Source organism: Pantherophis guttatus, chromosome 2 (assembly GCF_059756535.1).
Source record: "Pantherophis guttatus breed Tessera chromosome 2, ASM5975653v1, whole genome shotgun sequence".
In the NCBI taxonomy this organism is placed as follows: Eukaryota; Metazoa; Chordata; class Lepidosauria; order Squamata; family Colubridae; genus Pantherophis; species Pantherophis guttatus.
In genome coordinates, this window is record NC_142064.1 from 58762973 (window position 1) to 58775485 (window position 12513).

Consider the following 12513-nt stretch of genomic DNA (forward strand, 5'->3'; position numbering starts at 1 on the left):
CCACCAGATGGGAGAAAAGAGACATGGAGTACATGACTTGATTGCTGGATGGGAGGGAGCTAAAACATCTGACACCCCATTGATTGTCAGGATTGATTTTTGGCCCAGCTATTTATTTATTTTATTTATTTATTTTTCAAATTTCTATACCGCCCTTCTCCTTTCGGACTCAGGGCGGTGAACAGCCAAGTAAAACACTTTATATACAAAAGTTAAAATATATTTAAAATAATTAAATAATTTGGCCCATAATTTAAAACATTACAATTTAAAACCAATTTCAAATTTTAAAAACCCATCATAAAATCAGGACAGCCCGGCTAACTGAAAGAGGTAGGTTTTAAGGGCCTGACGAAAAGTCCGGAGGTCTGGGATCACTCGTATCTCTAGGGGTAGATTGTTCCAGAGGGTAGGTGCCACCACAGAGAAGGCTCTCCCCCTGGGGGTCGCCAGCCGACATTTGCTGACAACTAGTGGGCATCTGTGTTTCTACAGCTAAAATCTGGTAGTCCTAGTACTGATTGAATCAATTCTCTTTTAGGACATGAAATTCTGGCCCAGGGATGTCCACCCTTGGCAACTTTAAGACCTGTGAACTTCAGTTCACAGATTTCTGGGAATTGAAGTCCACAAGTCTTAAAGTTGTCAAAGTTAAGACATTCCTGTTTTAGCCTGTAGCACTGCTCAGGGGCCTGTTATTTCTTCGTTAGAATTAACTCCTAAGCTTCTTTCTGTGCCTCTTGCTGGCTAATTCATGTTGTGCTTATTCAATCACTTTTAACAGCAAGAAAAGTGAGGGTTTAAGATTAGATTGCAAAGCTTTCTCTTTCCACCACAACTGTCAATATTTGTTTAAAAATTAAAATTAGTCTCCAACCCCCTGCAAATTTATTGTTCATAGAATTACAATCACTGGGAGAAAAATAGAATCTGTTCCCTGAGTAGTAAGTATTTTCATCCAAGCAGAAAAATGTGCTTTGCTACTAGAGGAATTAAAGCTCAAAGTAGGGGGAAAAAACCCAATAATTCCCCTATGTCAAATTACAACATATACTCCTAAGTAAAGCAGGTTGGTCTTCAGCAGAAATTATTGTTAGGTATCCAACAAATTAATTTATATAATAATTCACTCAATATGTTATTCCTTTCCTATATTTGTTCTTGTTCTTTTGCTTTTTAGGGACAAAATGGCCTCTGATTTACTTTTTTAAACAGTGGCTGGGAAGATTAGGGATATTAATTTTTGAATGAAATAAATCCTGCTATTAAATAGCAGGAAAGGAATACAGACAACTCTACTCATTGCTGTCATTTTGGGCTACCATATTGGCTGAACATACGGTAACCCTATGACAACCATCCCTCTATGTGGATTAGTTTTAAGCAAGGAACCGGACCAAAGATGCTCACAGGGGACAGGTGAGTCTAGTAGTACAGTTCTCCATTTACTCTAATGGACCAACCTTCACTTTTTCCAACTTTTGTAGGTGAAAAATCAGGGTTTTGTTCATGAGAGGCGGGGTTATATTTGTTAGCTTGCTGCCACCTACTGGCAAAAGGATATGTCATTGCCAACATAATCCCCTGATACATTATTCTTGCCAGAAGAAATATTTCTCTACTCTATACAATATATTAAATTCAATCTATTATGACTAGTGATTACCCATATCTATAGAATATTGCACTTTAAAGAATTGTGATATTTGAAACTGATTGTCTCATACATCAGACTCATGGGAACACTAAATTTCCAGGGGCCACTGAATGACAGTTCCCATCAACCCTGATCTTGACTATTAAGGAGGAAAATGTTGGACACTGAACTTCAGTGACATCTAAGATGGCACAGATTCCCCATCTCTCCCTTATCTCTTCTGTGTTTTCCTCAAATTTCACTCTCTGTTGATATGCTTCATTTTAATCTTTTTCAGACTTATCACTGCTGCATTCTTCCATCAGCCAAATTCATTTGGGCTCAATTTTGTGTTCCTCTAACCAGTTTTCAAGTAATGTTTTCCTTGTTCTGATTTCTTTCTTTTTTCATGGATGCCATATAGTAGCTTTCATCAATGATGTGGTTGCTGAGAGGGCTAAGACTTTGAATCTAGTGAACTTGCTTGGCCATCTATTGGTCTGCTGCAAATATGCACCCTCTGATCCAGTTGCAGAATTCTGACATCCATGGCCATTGTGGTCTAGTTCTCAACAGTATATTTTCACATTGATAAAGAGGCTACTAACTGCTGTGTGAAAAATATTTGCATGTAGTCTGGGCTACCTCTTCAGAAGAGGTGGGTTTCCTTCCCTTGCACTGGAAACACAGGACAAAAAAAAAGTAAGAAGCTAATTACTTTGGATTGCATATTTATAAGACTCACATTTAAAAGCAAAAGTTCTAATTGGAATTCTTGTGCCATAGCTAAATCAGAACTTTGAGACATTTATTCCTTGTTTATTCATTTCAAATCCTGATCATTGCTAGAGTTCTGACATGCAGGAGAAAAAAAAAAAACCTGTCCCTTAGGCCTTTTCTTGAGTAATTTCTTGACTGGCATTCTGTTTATATATGTGGGTTTAGTGCTTTTCCGAAAGAGTACTAGACCTGTGTTTAAAAACTAGAGCTAGTCCTGTGTTACATAAAAGATCAATTTAAATCGAGAAGGAAAGTTGCCAGTTGTATCTTGGTAAATTTTTTCACTACAGTAACTGTAATCAGGTTTTCTATTGCTGTCACAAAGAATTTCATTTGTATATTTTATTGCTTTAAGAGAGGTTGGTTAGGGGAGCCATTTGTCCCCAGGGCTACTTTTTGTCACTTCTTGTAGCACTAATCAAGGACAAAACTCAATTTACTCTTCCACTTCACCTCATGCTTCTCCTCCACATCTGTGACACGTTAGCTGGATTATATCTGGATACAGGCCTAACACTTTCTCATGCTAAACCCATGTTCAGCTGACTGACAGGTGTGGAGCTCCTCCATGCCTGTGACTGTCATTGGGTAATTTAACTGGGGTCTAAAGCAGCCATTCTAATTGCCTCTGTACACTAACTAATCCTTGCCTTACAAAACATTAAGGAGAGCATTGGTAGTAGTTTTCCCCTGGTGAGCGATGCTGGCAGGTGATGTGAAATGAAGCCAGGAGAACTCCCCATAGCTACCTTTAACTTAATTTGGACTAACACATCATCCTGATGAAGAAATGGCAATAAGGTCACCACAGTTTAAGCTGGCACATTTTCCTCCTGCTTCAGACTTTGCATGGTAGTACTTTAAAGTGGTTAACCAACTCTTCCTTTTGGTTTCTACATGTTTTTTATTATTTTTCTTAAGTTTTGAGTCTTATTTGTAATTCTCAGCAATTTTAACCTCTGACAAACATATCCATATTTTCTTCACATACATTGGATGGGAAAACCTTATATTCTTTGATCAACTGAATAATCTGAACCAGCTCAGTACAGTTTAATTTACGGCAGTCAATACTGAAGTGCAATTCTTTTAAAGTAATAAGTAGAGATTGTGGTTTCACAAAAGGAATATGTTTTCAAAGCAAGTCTTCCAGATGTTAACCTAAAAAGTGAGTTATGAACTTCTTAGTCATGCACTGAAATATAAAGACATAGATTAATAAAGACAAGGGATATGATTAAAGTCTATGTGTATCAGAGGTGGGTTTCAGCAGGTTCTGACCAGTTCTGGAGAACCGGCAGTAGAAATTTTGAGTAGTTCAGAGAACTGGTAGTAAAAATTCTGACTGGTCCCACCCCCATCTATTTTCTGCCTCCCAAGTCCCAGCTGATTGGGAGGAAATGGGGATTTTGCAATATCCTTTCCCCACAGTAGGGTGGGAATGGAGATTTTACAGTATCCTTCCCCTGCCACGCCCACCAAGCCACACCCACCAAGCCACACCCACAGAACCGGTAGTAAAAATTTTTGAAACCCACTACTGATGTGTACGTCTTAAAGAAAAGATAGTTTAGAGATTCATGAATAGTATCAATAAATATTATGAATTATTATTTTAGCATACTATTAGATGATAATACAAAATTCAACCAGACAGACTCCTCAGGAGTGTCAGATTAAATGCTTTTTCAACCATGGAGTTCATGACTGATTTAAACCATTTATTTCCTCACAGGAGTGAAGTTGTGTTAAAATGTAATTAATAAATAAACATACAATCCATAATTTGATCTTCCCACATATACCATTTCAGCATTTACTGTATATATACAATTTTTCTAACAAAGCTTTGCAGTAATTATCAAGTTGATAATTGAGGACCCAGTTGTGGGGGCAATAAGCTGACTTTGTATAAATATACAAAAAGGATGAAGGCTATTGCTGAGCACATTGTAAGCTGCCCTGAGTCTCCGGAGAAGGGCGGCATATAAATCAAATTTTAAAAAAAAAAGTAAAAAAAAAAGTTAAAACACTATGTAATGTCAAACCAAAAATAAGGCCTCCTCCTCCGCTTTTTAATATTTAATTAGATAAGAATTCTACTCTACCTGGCAGTTTAGTTTGAAAATACTTCAACTCTGCTTATACCTATCATCCTCTGCAGCTGCAGACCCTGAAACAACATCAACCTTCTCCTGAACTTCGAAATGATTTGTCTATGTATTTTACCAGGAAACGTATAGACGGAGGATGGAAAAGTCTCCACCCTCCTAGTCATATTGATGCACTCAGAATCCATTGGTAACAGCCATTTTGCTTTCTGAGTTCATAGAAACCTAACCCTACTTCTAGATGGATTTGCTCTTTGGGATTTTACCATGGATTTTACCAGGAAATATAGATAGGGTGGGCCTGAAGAGTCTCTACATTCTTAAGCATACTGAAGCGATAGGAATCCATTGCCAATGTAAATTTTTCCCCCTGAGTTCACGGAGACCTAACCTAATGCTAAGAGCATTCTCCCTCCAATGGAATTTTCCTAAAAATTTTAGCAGGAAAGGTAGATAGGGTAGGCTTGAAAAGTTGGTGCCCTCCTAACCATATCAATAGACTCAGAATTCATTGGGGACATCCATTTTGCTTACTGAGTTCATGAAGACACAATCATAACCCTAAATAGGTTCCTCCCCAATGGGATTTTCCCATGTATTTAAAGTCTCCACCCCTCTATTCCTATAGATGTGCTAGGAATCTGTTGACCATGTCCATTTTGCTCTCTGAGTTCATGAAGACCGAACCCTAACCCTAAATTGGTTTTCCCCCAAAGGGATTTTCCCATGTGTTTTCCCAGGAAAAGTCTAGAGGGTGGGCTTGAAAAAGTCTCCATCCTCCTAATCATACCGATGCACTAGGAATCCGTTGACAATGCCCATTTTGCTCTCTGAGTTTCATGGAGATCTAACCCTAACTCTAAGTGGGCTTTCTCACAATGGGATTTTCCCATGAATTTTACCAGGAAATATATAGAGGATGGGGTTGAAATGTCTGTGCCCTTCTAATGACACTGATGTCTGAGGAATCAGTCAGCTTTATCCTCTATAAGGAGGAGAGGTTGAATCTAAGTGATGACCATTCAGACTGCTTCAAAAAAGCATAATCTTCAGACTGATTGAACTCCAAGGTTATGTATGTGTGGAACAAAAAAGACTTTCATATTTCCTACTCTTCTAATAAGAAAATCAGAGCCAAATCTATCACATCAGTTAGAATTATTCAAATGAACTCCAGCTTCTCTGTTCATTTGCAACAACTATGCTATTTTCATACCCCATCACAAGAACCACTAATCCTAAACAGGAGATAAACGCATCTACTTCATGACAGCATTTCCAGCATGCAGTGGGATGCAATGGGCACACTATTAGAAAACACCTGTTTAGTACAATGGAAAAGCTGCCTCCAGTGATTAAAAGATCTCTTTGTGACAAATGCTGCACAACTGTTTTACTGCAACTGTAAAACAAATGGGCTATTTGCATATGAAAGGAGATTTAAAAAAAACATTTGTGAGAGATGGAATAAGACCTCTCTCTGGTAAAGAGAATATTTTCCCCCCTCTTATTACTATCAGTGCAGTGAGGGCTTTGCATTTTCTATTCCGGGGTGATGATTAATAACAGATTAATTTCTCGATTGGTACTAAACAATTCATGCAACAGGTGTCAGAATTAGGCATGATGTAGCTAAGAGACACTTCAAGTGGATTGATTTAATATCTATCGATATAGCAAATATAGCAAGGGAGACTTACAAGGCCTTGAAATTAAAACCTGTACAGTAGACAGTATGCATTATTTGTGACAGCAATACCACTGATTATTTACCTCAAAGGCAAGTTGACCAAACAGCTTTAAATGAGAGTCACCTCCTGACTCCACACAAGCTCTGAGAGGAAGTACAGGAAAGAAGAAAAAACATACAATATCCCAAGTAACATTTGTCAAAAAGGCTAGCAATGGGAGCTTGTCCTGAGTTGGTTGAACTCAGTTTTTATGATGGTGGGGGAATACCAGTCACTGCAAGATTTTTTTGAAGACACACTGCATAGAAGAAAAGATGGGGAATGAACTGGCTTTGGATTGGCACAGAAGGGGGAGAGCACTAAAGATAATCTTGAAAGCCTGCTCAGCTGCTTTGTCTTTCCTCTCCTCACAGGATCATTACTACCAATTGCCTGGTGGGAAGGAGCTCAAAAATTGTTTCCGTATAAAATATTGTTTTAAACATAATATTTCAGTGTGCCTTTATTTAGGATTGTTGGCACTGCTGAGTATAAGCCACTGTACTAGAATTGTATCAGGTCAATTGAGGGAGTTGTCTTTATTTCGAGACAAAAGCAGAATAACAGAATGCTTATAGCTTTCAAAGGAAATGGGGGTAATGAATTGTAGAGCAGCGGCAACCTTTGTGTGCCAGTGTGACTGTAACATTTGAATTCTGATGCAATTTGAGGGTGGTAATCACATGGTGACTTTGTCAGATGGGGTGAGACTGACAGTATAAGCTCTCATTCTTTCATGTTTGAAATATGTATGTGTGTGCTGTTAAAATTTTAAGCCCACCAGAAGATTATAACATTCTTTAGCTCTGTTAAAAAAATAGTTCCAATTAAAATGGAATTTAACTTGGCTCTGGTTTAAGAATAATATGTTGCAGAGGACTGATAATTTGTTGTCATTTTCAGACATGAGATCTTGTAGGCCCCAGGGGCTGCAAAATTGAATTTGAGCCATTTACAATCCATGGTCATGGCTTGCCTGCTTCTAATCGAGAGCAGATGAAGTTAGCATTAACAACTCATGGCAAACATCCAGAAGATTGAGAGCAGCTCCTGATTTGAAGGGGTTCTTGTTCTTCATTCCCTTCTTTTCTTGCTCACTCACAGATGGCAGCTGAGCAGACAATAACAATGGGGACGAGAAGGAAGATCAGGAGATGATGAGGAATGGCCATGAAAACCACTTTGGGGTGGGGAGTCTGTCAGAATATTCATGACTGGGAAGACATGGTAACAAGGTCAGCCAATGAATAGGCATAGCAACTAAGTCAGCCAATTGGGAGCTGAGACAGACTAGAGCCAGGGCGTATCTTAGTCTGCAGCTTCTGATTCTGTGCAGAGAAACTAAACTGAAACCAGAGTCTCTGTGAACTTGTCTGCTGATCTGAGCTGAAATGAAACTGTTCTCTGCTGTTGGTATTGTGTGTGTGTGTGTGTGTGTGTGTGTGTATACATACATACATACATACATACATACATACATACATACACACACACACATACATACTTGTATATAAAGAAGTTAATGAATCCTGCTGCATCAGTTTATCTGTGTGTGCTGGATTTGTTTTTTGCAGCAAACTCTGACATAGTCTCAGCTGGGGCCTGTCCTGACATCTCAATTGCCTTCACATCACCTTCCGGAAGGAGTTTAAAAGTTCAACTTACAAAATGTGGCATTACAGCTAATCAGTAATGAGGCTTAGGTTACATGGTGCCCGTAACAATAGATATTGTCTAGCAGTTTGAGAGCATGCAAATATGAGTAGATAAATAGGTACCACTTTGGTGGGAAGTTAACAGCTTTCTGTGCATCTCAGCATATAGTCATGCTGGCCACATGACCAAGGAAGTGTCTTTGGACAACACTGGCTCCCTCGGCTAGGAAACAGAGATGAACATCATTCCTTAGACATGGGCATGACTGGACAGGGAAAACCTTTACTTTTTTATAGTTTATACTTTATATTTGTAAAGTTATTTACATATTACTAGTTAATATAGTGTTGTAAGTGTCAGGAACTGCCAAGGAAACACTTATCCTATTTCTCGAGTAACTTCTGGTACTTAGTTATAGTTGAATTTATTTACAAATAAGTAACATCAACAAAACAAAATAAAAAGAGCTGTTTGGTGTAATAGTTAATTTACTGGTTTAGAGACCAGGAGACTGTGATTTCTAGTCCCACCTTAAGCATGAAAACCTATCTGGATCAGGGGTGGGTTCTACTTACCTTTACTACCGGTTTGCAACAGGCAGGCACAGAAGCGTTCTGATGACGTCGGGTTCGGTGGGCGGAAACTCCCACCGGTTTTACTACTGGTTCTATAGAACCGGTCCAAACCGGGGGCAACCCACCACTGATCTGGATGTCTCTCAGCTCACCTCACCTCAAAGGGTTGTTATGGGGAAAATAGGAAAAGAAAGGAGCTTGTTGCCTTGAGTTATACATGGGGGGGGGGGGAAAGGCAAGATAAAAATCTTTTAAAAAAGAATACCTTCTTTCATATGTGGTGGTCCTGTCCCGAAGCGAAGAGGTATTGGAGAAAAATTCAGAATTGGCTAAAAGAATCAGCTAATGAAACAATTGAATTGATACCTGAAACATTTCTCCTGGGAATACTAAGGGCTAAATACAGTAAAAGAAGAAGATTTTTATTTATACATATACTCACTGCAGCGAGAATAACATACGCCCAATATTGGAAAGGAAAGGATATACCACCAGAGGAACATATTATCCAGAAAGTTTTAGAATGTGCCGAAATGAACAAATAACGTTAAAACTAAACGAAAAAGAGGACTCAGAATATTATACGGTGTGGGATGATTGGTACAGGTGGATTGATAACCGAATAAAGAATAGATGAAAGTTAATATAAATCTTAAGATATATATAGGAATTTGGAACTATGAAACATAAAGGAAGAATCAATCTAACCTCTGTAGAAAAGTAACACTGCCTGACTGATTGTATTGTATTGTATTATAATAAATTTCAATAATTTTTTTTTTTAAATCTTTTAAAAAAGAAAAGCAGTACTGTATGGAACAGGCAATCACATTTTCTTCCAGTCTAACATGTTCCTCATACTTTCTCCCCTTACCTACTTCCTTTCTCCTTTTTCAATGTTCAGCCAGTATTTTGTGGACTTTAAGCAGTCTCATTAAACCTTTCTTCTTCTTCTTTTTAGGTGAGGCACTCATGGCAAGAGTATTTATTTATTTATTATCTCACAGCAAATTTAAGGTTTCCCTCAAATATGCTGATTGCAGTTTGGCTACATAAGTACTCACATTTAGAAGACAAGCTTGCTGATTTGAGATGTAGTGTGTTTGTATGTTTTTATTAATATGGATGAAGTCTTAAACTATTCCAGCAGGCACCAGACTCACAGCTCCACATACATTTTCTTCAGACAATCAGCCAACTCCCTTAATGAGATTGAAGTTCACTTGTTTTGTTGGGGGTTTTTTTTGCCTCTCTTTCAAAATCAGCAGCTTGTCTCTGGAAAATGCTTCAGTAATTTTCTCACTTATACCCTCGTTGTCTTTCTTTGGTGTGAGAGAGGTTGGTAAACATAATGAGTCATCTTCTCCAGCTAGCTCTTAGCCTTTTTAGGCTAATTCCTGTAACAACAGATGTTCCTGTCAAATTTGTCACCGCCTGTTAATTGTTCTAGTCATTGTGACCCTCATCAATATTTTATATTAAGTATTTTTTATGTTATTCATACTATGGTGTATAACATATTTTAAAACTAGGCAATTCAGTTTTTCATTTTCTGGTATTTCATTGGAACAAATAGTAATACGCAATACGGATATTTATCTACGGATGACTAATTTTATGAAACAGCAAGCAATAAAGAAAATTATAAAGAATCATGCACAAAGGCTAACCCAATAGTACATGGAAAACTGATCCAGTTAAATCATACATTTGCTATTCATCTCTTTTAATTAATGCTTTGCTGCCTTCTCTACACCCACATTAAAAGAGCCAAGAATAATGGCTCTTGGCTCATATACATTAGCATGACACAAGTCTCTATTAACCTTGTAAAGAGGAGGATGACAGGAACAAAAAGGCATTTATGTGACAAGAAAGCAAGAACTCATATCTGGCATTGCACATGCTGTGCAACTCAGACTCTCTGTCTTGACGCTTCCCAAGTTCTGCTAAGTGAACAGAGTTAGTTTTTAAGGAGCTAAGAGTTGCTCAAATTAGGGGAGATATCAGAGGTGGCAGCTAACATTTTCAGGATTTTTTAAAGAAAAAATTATGAAAACCTATTTTGTAACAATATACTTACCCCGGCTGTTCTTCAGGTTGCACATTTATTTCCAAGAGTATCGTTTAATACAGGGAGGCCTTCATACCACAATCCTTATAATATATGGAGTCACTGGTTCTTCCATATGCATTATTAAATAGCTTTCAACTATTTTGAGGGCATGCATGTGGATGGCAAGGGTGATTCCTTCCAGACTTTTCGGAATCAAGATCCCATCCTAAAACAAAATCCAAAGAAAGGGATTTTTTTTTCTTTAAAGAAAACCATGGAATAACAAGGGAAGATTTTGGCCTGAAATAGTGCTTTCTACTAATTTTATTTCTCTCTTGCTGTATATCAGACAGGAAATGGACCTGGTAGAAACAGATAAAGGGTAGGGCAAACGTAAACATACAGCTGAGCTCTCTTTTGCATCAATGAAAGAAGAGATAAAACATTTCAAACATGCTATTTATGTAACTAATGGAAGTTTACCATGCATAGAGCTGGATTTCATTCCATTGAAGAAATTGAATGTGCAATATGTATATGCCACATACATGTGATTGATTGTGCAGCTATTTCACATGAATTTGGGGCTTGTTTATACAATCAACTGCATATACTTGATGAGCTGTTGCAGTCCTACTTCTCTCACACATTTCTGCAGACACTTCTGTTTCCTACCAAAAGTAGGTAAATAAATAGTATTTAGGCATCTCCCCAGGAGTTCATTTTTTTCACTCTATGCTTTAATTTGCAACATATTTAGTTTAATGAAGAACCATTTTTCCTGGATTCTAGCAAATGTTTCCACGATATGTGGTTAGGTGAATCTTTAACAGCTGGCAGCAGCTAGAATGTAAATATATAAAGCTTTCCGCATCAGTATTATTGGATTCATAGCTCACACTAAGTTAGGGTTTGTTTTATCATGGTTAATAGGCTAAGCTAAGCTGATTGGTTTTGCATATTATGTTGAATCATAAATAATATTTACAGAATTTAGTAGTTGGATTTACATTATGCCAAAATCAAACAAATCACATTATGGCGTGGTGCAATGCTTGAATCCTATCAGTGTCTAAAGCTAGGAAGAGACAAACTTGTGGTATTGCTGTTTGTCATGCAGTTCTTGTCATGTAACTCTTCAGGAACTGTAATATTTTTCTTTCAATAACTTCAGAGTGAGGCAGAAATCTGCCTTCAATAGTAAGAAAAAATATATAACAAGACTTAATATATAACAAGGCATAATGTGTTAACTTGTTTATTGAAAATGGTTAAGGTGTAAACTACAATTTGTGATTAAGCAAGGAATGAACACATTTGATTGATAATTAGAAGGGCTAGGAAAAACTCTGAGGAGGTTTACTTTATGACAAAATCATAGTTTGGTTTGTTTGTGGCTTAGAGGATATATGTATCCATTTATTCTAAAACTTTGGTTAGCAAGCCATGGATTATCATCTTCATGAATGCAGCCCTATATCAGAGGCTTTGATCAACAATTTTTTTTTAAAAAAAAGAGATGATATAGTTGTAGGGAGATAAACCAAGGAAAGGTCTATATAGAGAAATAAGCCATTAGTACATATTGTAAGGATCCTGTGGGAAGATCTGGAGTCCTAAGTGAATGCCTGAAAAGAACAGAGCACAATGCCAGAAGAGGTGGGTAAGCTTTGAAAAGACACTTCATCATTGGAGATCTTCAAGGATAGCTTCATGAACTAGTGTGTTGTATTGGAGAAGATATAGGATTAGGATTATGAAACCCAGGTTCAATCATACAAATTCACTGGATGATTTTAGACTAGTCATGATCTCTCAGGCAAACCATGTTTATCCTCCTGGCTGGGGAATTCTGGGAATTAAAAAAAACCCACACATCTTAAAGTTGTTAAGGTTGAGAAACAGTGCTAAATAGGACGCCGCATGCTTTAAAAATTCTTAGATGAAAAGCTTCAGAGCTAACACGAGC

General features: G+C 37.5%; 1 long non-coding RNA gene across 1 annotated transcript; it reads right to left on the bottom strand.

Moving 5' to 3' along the window:
• Nucleotides 1-9587: 9587 nt before the first annotated feature.
• Nucleotides 9588-10725, bottom strand: LOC117661949 (uncharacterized). The gene is made up of 2 exons (XR_004590176.3): nucleotides 10572-10725; nucleotides 9588-9885 (listed from the first exon to the last, which is right to left on the bottom strand). It is a non-coding gene; the product is annotated as an uncharacterized LOC117661949 (long non-coding RNA).
• Nucleotides 10726-12513: the final 1788 nt, after the last annotated feature.